General features: G+C 42.0%; 1 long non-coding RNA gene across 3 annotated transcripts in view; it reads left to right on the forward strand.

Annotated features, from left to right (window-relative positions):
- The window catches only part of LOC118168486, a 35823-nt gene extending 29528 nt beyond the window's left edge, over nt 1-6295 (forward strand). For all 3 annotated transcript variants that reach the window (XR_004751593.1, XR_004751595.1, XR_004751594.1), the window contains exons 2-3: nt 7-162; nt 6079-6295. This is a non-coding gene — a long non-coding RNA (uncharacterized LOC118168486). The remainder of the gene's footprint in view (nt 1-6; nt 163-6078) is intronic.
- The last annotated feature ends 4466 nt before the right edge of the window (nt 6296-10761 follow it).

Below are 10761 nucleotides of genomic sequence, written 5' to 3' on the forward strand. Positions count from 1 at the left end.
ATTTAGATCAGAGAGAAACCCTTGTTCACATGTGGTACCTGAGCCAGCAGAGCTCCTGATGGCCCTGCTGCTGCAGCACTGACATCAGTGAAATCACACCATTGTGATGCAGGAAAAACAGTCCCTGGGATCCAGTGAGATATGAAGAATTTATACCAGCAGGTAACTGAGAGCAACTGAGTCTGTATATTTAATGCCAGATTAAATGCCTCATTCAGACAAAAACAAACAAACAAAAAAAAAAAACACAAAAAAAAACACAAACAAACAAACAAACAAAGGAAAGTGACTGGGGATTTCACACTCATTCTTAAGCTATCAAAGGGGAGGATGTTATTCATAAACAGATGCATATGGGAAGATGAGAATGTTGACTGCTTTAGAGTGACATGTTTTCATTTTAAAGGGTAGAAAATATATAATGCTGGGCTTCAGCTGAACACCATTAGAGCTTTCACTTCAGTGGACCATGGACCACTAGAGTGCAAAAATCTGTAACTGGTGTGTTAATAAAGACAGGAATTGAGGTTAAAATCCACAATTTAACCTCATAATCTTCTTTGACTTTTGACAATTCTGTAAAAAAAAAAAAAAAAAAAAAAAAAAAGTCAGGGCTTGCCAAGGTATTTTTAATATTTTTCTCAACTGCAGTTCCTTCCTGCATGCACAGTCTCAAACATTTAGGCTATGCTGGCAAAATGAACCAGAAAGAAAAGAATCTGAATGCCAATAGCAATGAGCATGTACCTTTCCAGAATGATTTCTTATTAACTGCTAAGTGAAGACCAGATTAGCTGAAGATACTAACATAATGTGGCCTGAATTCTGTTCTGATATTGCGTATGTGCACAGCTGCCTTCTCTACAAATTCAAATCCACAGGTATCATTTAGCTGTATCTTCTGCAGAACTTGAACCTCAACAGCAAGGTACTGACCAAAGGCTTAGCTTGAAGAGATCTTGTATAGCCTGTCATCTACACCAGACAAGGTTCAAGCCATGTTGTTGATTCTCTGAGCAATAAATGACATGCTCAGATTTAACTGTTCCCACTTTATGGGTGGAAAACTTGTACTAGATGGCAGTTAGATGATCTGCCTAATGCCACACAATGATTCATTTTGCAGGACTGAGTGGAAATTCATGAATTCCCAGTGCAACAGAGCACAAGACTGAACCCTTGCCTTTACAGGCATTGACTCAAAATTTGTCGCTATTTCTTTCATCTGGTCAAGAAGGATTCATGGTCAGCTAGTTTCTGCTGATGATTTAAGCATTGTCTCATGTAGACTTGCTTTGATCAGGCTTAGTCTGTCTGGATTGAAATCTGGCTCCACTGAGGTCACAAAGAGTTTTACTACTGACATGAATGGGTTATGATTAATGAAGCTAAAACTCTGCCAATTGCTTGTACCAGGAGCCTTGTCTATCCTACACAGTAGAGCCTCACATACTCAGTGCTACCTTTGCAGTAAACATCAGATGAACCACTGGCAGAAAAAATAGCAAATTTGGGGCAAAACCTTCATCATGCCTCCTCCAGCCTCCCCTCGTCTCCCATCATCAGCACAGACATCCTGGGGAGAGCTTTAAGCAGGCACAAAGAAGCAAGCAGGGGGGTGGGAGGGTCAGTGGGCTGTGGATAATGCTGAGTGCAATGTGCAGTTTTGCAGTGCTGTCTAATACCTATGTCCTCAGGGAAGTAGACTTTCTTATTTTGAAAAGGGCTTGTGCAGCAGGTTCACGAAAGATTTTTCAGAAAAAGCCTGTCTCAACAACCTATTAGTAACACAGCCTCATGACAGACTCAGAGATATTTCTAAAGCTGTTAGCTTAATTTATTATGGTTGGACTGGGTGATGTGAGGATTTATTTTTTTGAGAGGAGACATTTTTCTCTGTTACATTCCAAATTTTTATTTTTCAATTAAAAACACATGACCCAGATAGACTTTCTGGTCAGATTTTTAATGCTCCCCCTGCACCATACTATACTCTCTTTGCTAGGGGGTCTTGTTCATTGAATAGTATTTCCCAAAAACCTTTACGTTTCCTTCTTCATTTAAATAGTTACTAGTCTTTCTTTATTCTAAAGCTGAACTTAAATGAAATGTAATTTACATAACAAGTCACTCAGAGCCTATTGTGTGTCAAATAAAAAAAAAAAATCTGCCATATTTTATCCTTTCCAGCTGACAAATAGAAAGAAATATGTTGAAAGGGACATACCCAGTTATTAAGGGCATTTGACAGCATTTTTTCTTTTTTACATTATTTAGTAAAGTGCCCTTGTCATAAACTGGGATTTATAAACCTAGAAAGATCCTGAAGTATTAGGCTGCATTGTCAGGACTTTCTTCTCAACAACAGGCAGAAGTACAAGGCAAACAGTTTGTAGCAAAAAAAAAGCTACAATAAAGAGAGGCAAAAATAATAACGGAAACAAGATAGAGCAGAGACATGTTCTTGCATTCAGTACATGCACAATTCCATTCACTTTAAGGAAAACGATATAATACGAAATCTTTTAATTTTTATTCACCTCCTTGAAGATGTGTTTTGTTGCATGGCGTTCACAGCGAACAGCCCTTTGAAAGAATGAGGTGTAGATAATTAGCAGAGTCTGAGTGTACGATTATTGTCAAATACCTAAAGTTGTACGGAGTATTTGGACAGCAGTAAAGCATTACAGCCTATGAAATGCACAGCTGTGGTCTTGACCACCCACGAATATTACATGTGGTTTTCTATCAGCTGGTATTAGTGGACAGGTCACATTTAAAATGGTAACAGTCTCCCTGTGGCAGTTTTACCCACCACCAGTATTGCAGCCTGTCCCAAGGCACAGCATGGCATACTTTCCACTAATAAAAAGCTCCTGCTCTTCAGCGGAGAAGTGACAGTCTCTTCAGCAGAGAAGGACAGTGGCACCAATGTTGTGCTGAAATCCAGGTGACAAGGAAATCCTTGTGGTGAAGAGAAACATGTAAATGCAAGTTCTTCTTTGACTGACCATAGCAACCAGTTCTTTCACTCGTGGTGGTAGGCCTCAGCCTGCTGGGGTTAGCCCCCACCTGTGAAGCCTCATGGACTCGAGCATCTGAAATTCAGGACCAAGGACTAAGTTTGTCCATGGCCTCCATGGACATTTCTTCCTGGCACTTCCATGAGAGAAATAGTTTTTATCTACAGCTTTTGCCAATGATGGGATTAGTGGGAACAGTGGGTATCGCACTGGGGGCAACCTAAGAATAATGTTGGTAATGTAATCCCTGCCTCCACAGGAACAAATTCAAGTATCAGCCAGAGCTTTTTAGGAGCCATAGAAGAGACATGATACATCCTGCAGCTAACATGGCAACTTCAAAGTGCATGGACAGCATACACACAGTGCCACTATGTGATACAGATACTTCTCTTAGCACTCCATGCCAGGCTCCCTGTTGGTACAAGCTGTTCACAAGAGGCTAAACCTATCCATAGAGAGAAGGAACCCAGAAGGTTAGGGTTTTTTATCTGGAAAGTATATGAGGTCTACAACCTCCAAGTTACTAATTATCCAGTAGTTCTCTGAAGTACCATTTTCTGTTGTGAGCTAATCTCTGTACTTTATCCTGCATATTTGCTCACCAGGGACAGCTTACTTTAGGAATCGTGGTCCATCCTCACCAGAACAGCACAAAACTTGGTAAGATCCTCTTGTGCCTTATGCTCAGCTCTGCTATGCAAGGACAGCGCATATACTAACACCAAACCCAGCCCTACATCACAACACATTTGGAAGTGCACATCATGAGGGAAAGCACACAGTGCCTTCACAATATCCCTCAGCAGGGATCCTCATCAGTCAAAAGGCATCAAAGACAACAACAGTCCCCAGGTAGGGCCTAAATATCACAAAAGGGCCTAATAGCAAACAAACAAACAAACAAACAAACAAAAACAAATTATAATAAGTGTGTGCAACAGGACCAAAGTCATAGCGGAGTTTCTTTGGTCAGAGGGTCTGGCTATAGATGATTCCATGCTGGTCTGGGGAGACACCTTCCCTGTTGGCACAGAGCAGCTCAGTGAAGTCTTCTTTCTGCCATTTATTGCAGTGCTCACTGGCAGTGCTACGGTAACACATTATGCAAACCATCAGCGATGAGTAAGAACATGCTGGCAGTGCCAGGTAGCTATAGCGATCTGGAGTGTCCATCATCGCCTGTCACAGGATGCAGTTTGTGTTGTCTGGAAATGGAAAATGTCCCAAAGGACTATCTGAGTAAGTGAGGCACTAAGTGGCCACTGATCTTTGGTTATTGTCCTCTCTTCCTAAAAATTCCTAGTTTTCAAATACCATGTTTGTGAAGGAAATAACTTCTCTGTCTTCGGTTTGTTCTTAGTAGGATGCTAGGTACAGCACATCTGGCATTGGGCTACCCGATTATTTGTACAATGGAAAGACAAAGGGTTAGCATTCACAAAGCCCATTATTGTGCTGGGGATCTTAGCACAGGGCAGATTTTGAATCGGAAAGGGGCATTACTATAGCAACACACAATGCAAGCATACAACCACAGCTTCCAGAAGCTCCTAGAAGTTGCATAGGTCTCATTTTCCTTTGACAGCTCTCATTTTTCCTAAAACAGATTTCATTGAAAGCTGGCTGTAGGGAACTTACCTTTGTTTTACCTGCTTTGATTACTCATGAAGGAGAACAACAACTGAAGCTATTTGCAGATTACTACATTTTAACACTTATTTTTCTGCACAACTTAGGAGGCTATATGTTTTTCTGGAAAAGCTGTTCACTGATTAGAGCACTAACTTAGATCATCAAAATGCTCCCAGCCACCTACAGAATTGGGTGACCTTGGATATAATACTTAACCTCTACACATTAGTAAAATACAGCTTTCATTTCCCTTAAAAGGTCTTTGTGAGAATAAGAATTTAAAAAATAGTAAAGTACTTATTTGATGCAGCGGACAATACACAATTCAGATGATAGATATTATTGTAATGATAAAGCATGGATCTTAGATGAGGTTATTTGGTATCCTTATCAGATAAACACTGATTTTATCAGGGAGCTGAATAAAAATGTTCTGTACAACCATATTAGAGATGTAACAAGTCATTCTAACTATACTTGTTTTGGAGAGTATCTTGATAGAAAAGGAAAGGACCTTCTAGTTCAAAGCAGAAGCTTTCTGTACAGCACAGCCAGGTCTATTCCTTTTCTACATTTATATGTTGGTATATTTCTGGTTCCTCCAGTGCCAAGATTTTCCAAAGTGACTTCACATCTTGCGTGCCTCGATTTTGAGAAAGCTCTGAGGTGCTGGTGTAGTGCCAAAAGCTCCTCTGACAGGCAGCAGGTGCAGGAGAGATGGACAATAGGCTCAGAATTCAGTCTCTTCACTACCTAGAGCTGCAGATGTGCAAGGCAGGAACTTAAGCTGCTCTAAATTTCTGTGTGTTTCTCCCTGTCTGATTCCATCTGTGAGAAGCTTTACTGAGCCTCAGAATATATATATATATAGCTAGGGTGCTAGAATACATAAGAATTCACATTCTGTGTTCTTTTGCAATCATATAACATGTTAGAGACAGACAGAATGATTGCAGTCAAACCTGTTTAACCTTGGTAAATATGTTCAGTTCATCCCTGGGAATTGAAAGGCTTTAAGTAGCAACCAGCATGCCTGTCTGAACACATGCTCATCAGCCTGATAAAGTCTGTGGTTTGACTTTTGAACAGTACAATATAGACAGAAATCATAGATAAATAGTGACACCCCCTTCCATTTTAGAAATAAGGATTTGCACTCTTCAGCAGAGCTGATACTAGCCAGTACCCTGCTTCTGAGAATATCCCCATCCAAAGATCAGTTCCCTCAGAGGAAGTCACAGGATAATGTATTGATTTGCTATAGAATAATCTGCCAATAAGAGAGGATTCTTCTACTCTTACTTAGTATTTTAAACATGGGAATTAATTACCCTTTTATGTATTTTTAATTCTGTCTAATACAATCATGGATATTTTTGTCATTCATGTCAGAATGTAATTTGTCTTCTCTGCTTTTCAGGATGAAGAGTCCACCTCCTGCATGACAGTTAATGCCATGTACCTGCCCTCCAGGAAACATGGGGAAATGCACAGAGTTCAACATCTCATTCTTCAGGCTGCTCAGCCCAGAGCAGAGCAGGCTGAGGGGAGGCCTCATGGCGGCCTGCAGCTCCCTCACAAGAGGAGCGGAGGGGCAGGCACTGAGCTCTGCTCTCTGGGGACAGCGACAGGACCCGAGGGAATGGCATGGAGCTGGGACAGGGAAGGGGCAGGATGGGTTGTTAGGGAAAGGTTCTGCACCCAGAGGGTGGTCGGGCACAGGGACAGGGTCCTCAGGGCAGTGGTCATGGCACCGAGCCTGCTGGATTTCAAGAAGTGTTTAGACAACACTCTCAGACATAGGGTCTGATTTTTGGGTGGTCCTGTGTGGAGCCAGGAGTTGGACTCAATAGTCCTTGTGGGTCCCTTCCAACCTGGGGATATTCTATGATTCTTCTGTGCCTTATTCTTTTCTTTCCATGCAGAGAAACCAAAGCACAAGTCTGCCTCCATGACTGCTTTCTGTTGGAAAGGACTCCTACTCATCATATGGGAATGGGACCAGGTGTGGCCCAAAATCTAAAAGGGAACAGCAGTACTAACATCACAGGCACAGACTTCAGACCCATTCCTGACCTGTGTGCTGGCAAGTTACCAGGACTAGAATGGTCTACAGCACATTTTGCCCTCCCATGGCACCTCCCTTGGACACCCTTCACTGTCACTAATGGCTTTGGCCACCTCTGCAGGCACTGAGAAGAACAAATATTACTGTGTCTTTAGAAAAGTAAAGAAACCAACGATGAGAGTACAATGAGAGATATTCTCAGGTGAAGTCCCTCTTTTAGTGCTTTATTTTACTATGTTCCTTTAGTTTTGTATTGAATTCTTGTTCTGCATGAAAAATATTTTCTGGAAATTAGGTAAATGAGCAATGTCCAAGATGTCCTCCCTTTGGCTACTGTCAAATGCAATGCTAGCACCCTGTGTACCCTGTGTAGCACCCTAGCTCACAGAAGCATCCCTGGGCTATGCTTCCTATAAACCCAGGCCTGATGCACATGGGCCTAAATAATCCTGTGAAGTCCTGAGTACTATATGGATACCTAAAGAGATTAATAATCTCTGAATAATGAAATGAGAGAAAAATAGACAATATGTACATATACCAACACATTTAATATAATAAGATAAAAGCACAAATATAATCCTTTTTTTTTTTTTTTTTTGTACCAAGCTGTGTTGAGACTGGTCTTCTTTTAAATATTTTTAGAAATAATGAAATAACCGATGCATTGTAATCCCAGTAGAGGCTTCACCATTGTATCCGCAGGCATTGCTCTGCTATTTCAGGCTCTGAAAGAGTACAGTTTAATAGAGTGAGATCAGAATGCTTTGTCTTTGTCCTAACTCAATGTCTGAGTCCTCCAGGATCTGTTCAAATGCCCTGGGATTTCTGCTTAGTTCTTCTAAGCGTTATTCCAGTGCTCTAGGAGAAGATTCTTGGGCTGGGACCATGGTTCATCTCCAGAGGCAAAGAAGCTTTAGGGTAATCGTTTCATTGCCTAGGGATCTGGAGAAAGTTTAAGGCATCACTGTGCCTGAGGATTTCAGGCTGTATCAGGGACCAGAAGAGGCATGCATTAGAGTAGTTTCCACAGCCCAAATCGGCACACAGTCTCCTGAGCAACATATGCTACAGTTTTTTTTTCTCCTTGTAGTGCTTTTCCTTTAATTCCTGCCATCTTTGCTGGGCATCATAAAGCATGAGTATGTAGCGGGGATTGTTCTTTGTTTCCTAGTGACTCACCCCTGGTCCTTCTGTGCCTTTAGAAATGTACACTGGGACCAGACCTGGGGCAGAAACTGTTACCGTTCAAATGGATTGCCAATGGTTTTCATATTGTGACTGATGCAAACTCACTTAAGAAAATATCTAGAGGGATCTCTCATATAATGTGAATAATTAGTTATAGTTATAACTGAACAGTTATTATGTGATGTGAGTGTCTATGCATCTGTTTCTATCTTTAGATAATCAAACCAACATTAAAAATAAAAAATACGTAACAAATATTTAATGAATATAATAAAAAAATCTCAAGCATAGTCATTCAGATTTTAAATGAATTTCCATAAATTCTGCTCATGCCTTTCCTCACATTGTCAATGAATATTCAAGGAAAAGGTTCATGGTCAAAATCGTTCACAAAAATAGCTCATTTTAATTAAGTGATACAGAATATTCACAGAAGTGCATTTCCTATTCATAACTGTCAAAACTACACCAGAAAGCTTTCTTTAATAATTTTGCCTGCTCTAGCAGGACATGGAGACCTTCCACCTGACCTCTGTGTCCCACCAAAGCATTTGAGCTTTCTACGAGCCAGGAGCAAGGCTTCTCTCTAAGCACTTTCTCTCTGAAAATTCTCCTTGATGCTACTTCATATTCACAAGCACCTGAGAATTTTTAAAATACTGTCCTCTGCCTCGTTATTTGTTTGACATTTAGCATCAAGGCCCCTTTTTTGAGCAAGATGATTTAAGGAACTGAAGCAATTGCACAGAGCAGTGGCCAAAAGGAAAACATAACCAAGGATCTGATTTCTGTGAGCAAGAACTTGTACCATAAGCAGTGGAAAAACTCAGATTAATGGTTATGTATGGCAGGAAGCCAGAAGCATGTAGAAGCTTATTTTGTGCAAGAAAACCAATAAAACTGTTTTTTTTTTTTTTTTTTTTTTTTTTTTTTATGAAATCTCACTGCGATTGTGTTTTTGTAGATGTCCTTTGTAACCAAACAAGGATCTGTAAAACTTTCCACAGAAGGTACAGTAATTCTTTTGCTGTCAAAAAGATCAAAAATAGGTGTTAAAATACTAATATTTAGCTGTTGTCATTCCTCCACAAGGAAGGAAGGAAGGAGTAGAAGAAGAAATGGAGGTTAAACCAAGGCAGAAGAGTCAGAGGGGCTGGTGTGGGAGGCTAGTGGCCATGGCAGTAAGGTTTCTCTGTAGGGCTCTGTGGGGCTGTTGGCCCCACAGGCTGAGGTACCCTTGGAGGTGCTGGGCTGGAAAAGGAAATGGAGGAAGGCAAAAAAACATTTCCAACCTACTTTAAAAAATCTGCCAGCCAGGAAGCAGTGCCATGCTTCTGCCAGCCCTGCTGCACTGCAGAGGCAGGGGACCTGTGTGAGGAGGCCACAGAACTGGCAGCCACATCCGTGCCTCACTGCCCTCCACGTCTGCTTAAGGCAGAGGTGGTGGCCTCTCCTGAGGTGCTTTTTTACACAGGTTTTAATAATCCATTTCATGTTAGATTCCTGCTAACATGAGGGGAAAGAGGAGCTGGGGAGTGCTGTTAGGGAGCCTCATCGGTATGGAAATCACATACTCCCAGTCATCTATTTCAGAAACGTGTCTGTGCAGGGGTGGGAGCGCAGTGACTCAGCGCAGGCAGCGGCCGTGGCAGCAGGGGGAACACGCCACGGCCTCTGTCCCCCACTAACACACCCCGGCTTGGCCTCCCCACATAGCCACATAGCCGCCCTCCCTCCTGCCTCCCTCTGCCTTCCTAACAGGCATCTCCAGTGATCTGCTGGGATCCAGTGACGGGCAGGGGGCTGCGCATCGCCCCTCTTCCCCTCTCCCCCCCCCCCTCCCACTGAGGGAGCCCACCACAGACAGAAATGTGGTGGGAGAAATGGCAATTTCCAGTTGTGAATTGATGCAAGGTTTGCAACAGGGTCACTTTATTATTACATAGGGCCCAGCCTGCTCCTGAGTTGCTGAAACGTGTGGAGGAGATGGGCGCACTTGTGGCTCATGTCTGTGTTTTGCTGCAGTGGGGCTGGTTGCACTAGGTGCTTTACCAGCAGACATACCAAGTGTTTGTGTGGCTGGGCAGGAGCTGGACTGTGCAGCCTGCTGTGCCTGGCATGGCTGACACACCGGCACGGCCTCGGCAGCGCAAGACCCAGGTAGAGTCGGGTCTCTGCCAGGGGACCAGCACAGAGACATCCATAGCCACAGGGCTGTGGGGGCACAGACAACAGCTGGTGGGTAGGGTGAGCACGATTTGTAACCCCCATGCATTCAGTATTAATGGCAATGCGGTAATTTAAGGAGGAGGACCTCTTTTTCTGCTGTCCTCCACCTTGTAACATAAAACAAAGCAGGCATGTGTGCCCAATGCCTGTTTAAAGTGAAGGTATGCAAAACATTTTATTATGAATAATCATTTATTATATCCATAGTTAGGTAGGTTTGGATCAGTCTTAAAACACCACTGAGCTTGTACTAGATCAATGCGTAGCCACATAAAATTGCTTTAGAGTGTTAGTTTTTCTCCTTTCTCTTGAACTATCACCCAGAGATCATTTCTGAAGCAAGGAATGACTGTGTCTGAATGGTTTAGTTATGATACAATCCTACTCAGAGAGGCTGGAGACAGCTTAAGTTAAAATGTATTTTAATGTTGGTAATGCATTTAATTACACAACACCTCAAAAATCCTTTGAGGCAGGCAAGTTATCCATATCTAGATGTTGAAACATGGTAAGATTAATGTTGTGTCTTTCATGTATATAAAAAATTGCAGATTTGTGGTATGAATTACTTTATTTTTTTGCCTGAAGATAAATAACAAGTGAGCAAGAACAATT

Source organism: Oxyura jamaicensis, chromosome 5, assembly GCF_011077185.1.
Source record: "Oxyura jamaicensis isolate SHBP4307 breed ruddy duck chromosome 5, BPBGC_Ojam_1.0, whole genome shotgun sequence".
Classification (NCBI taxonomy): domain Eukaryota; kingdom Metazoa; phylum Chordata; class Aves; order Anseriformes; family Anatidae; genus Oxyura; species Oxyura jamaicensis.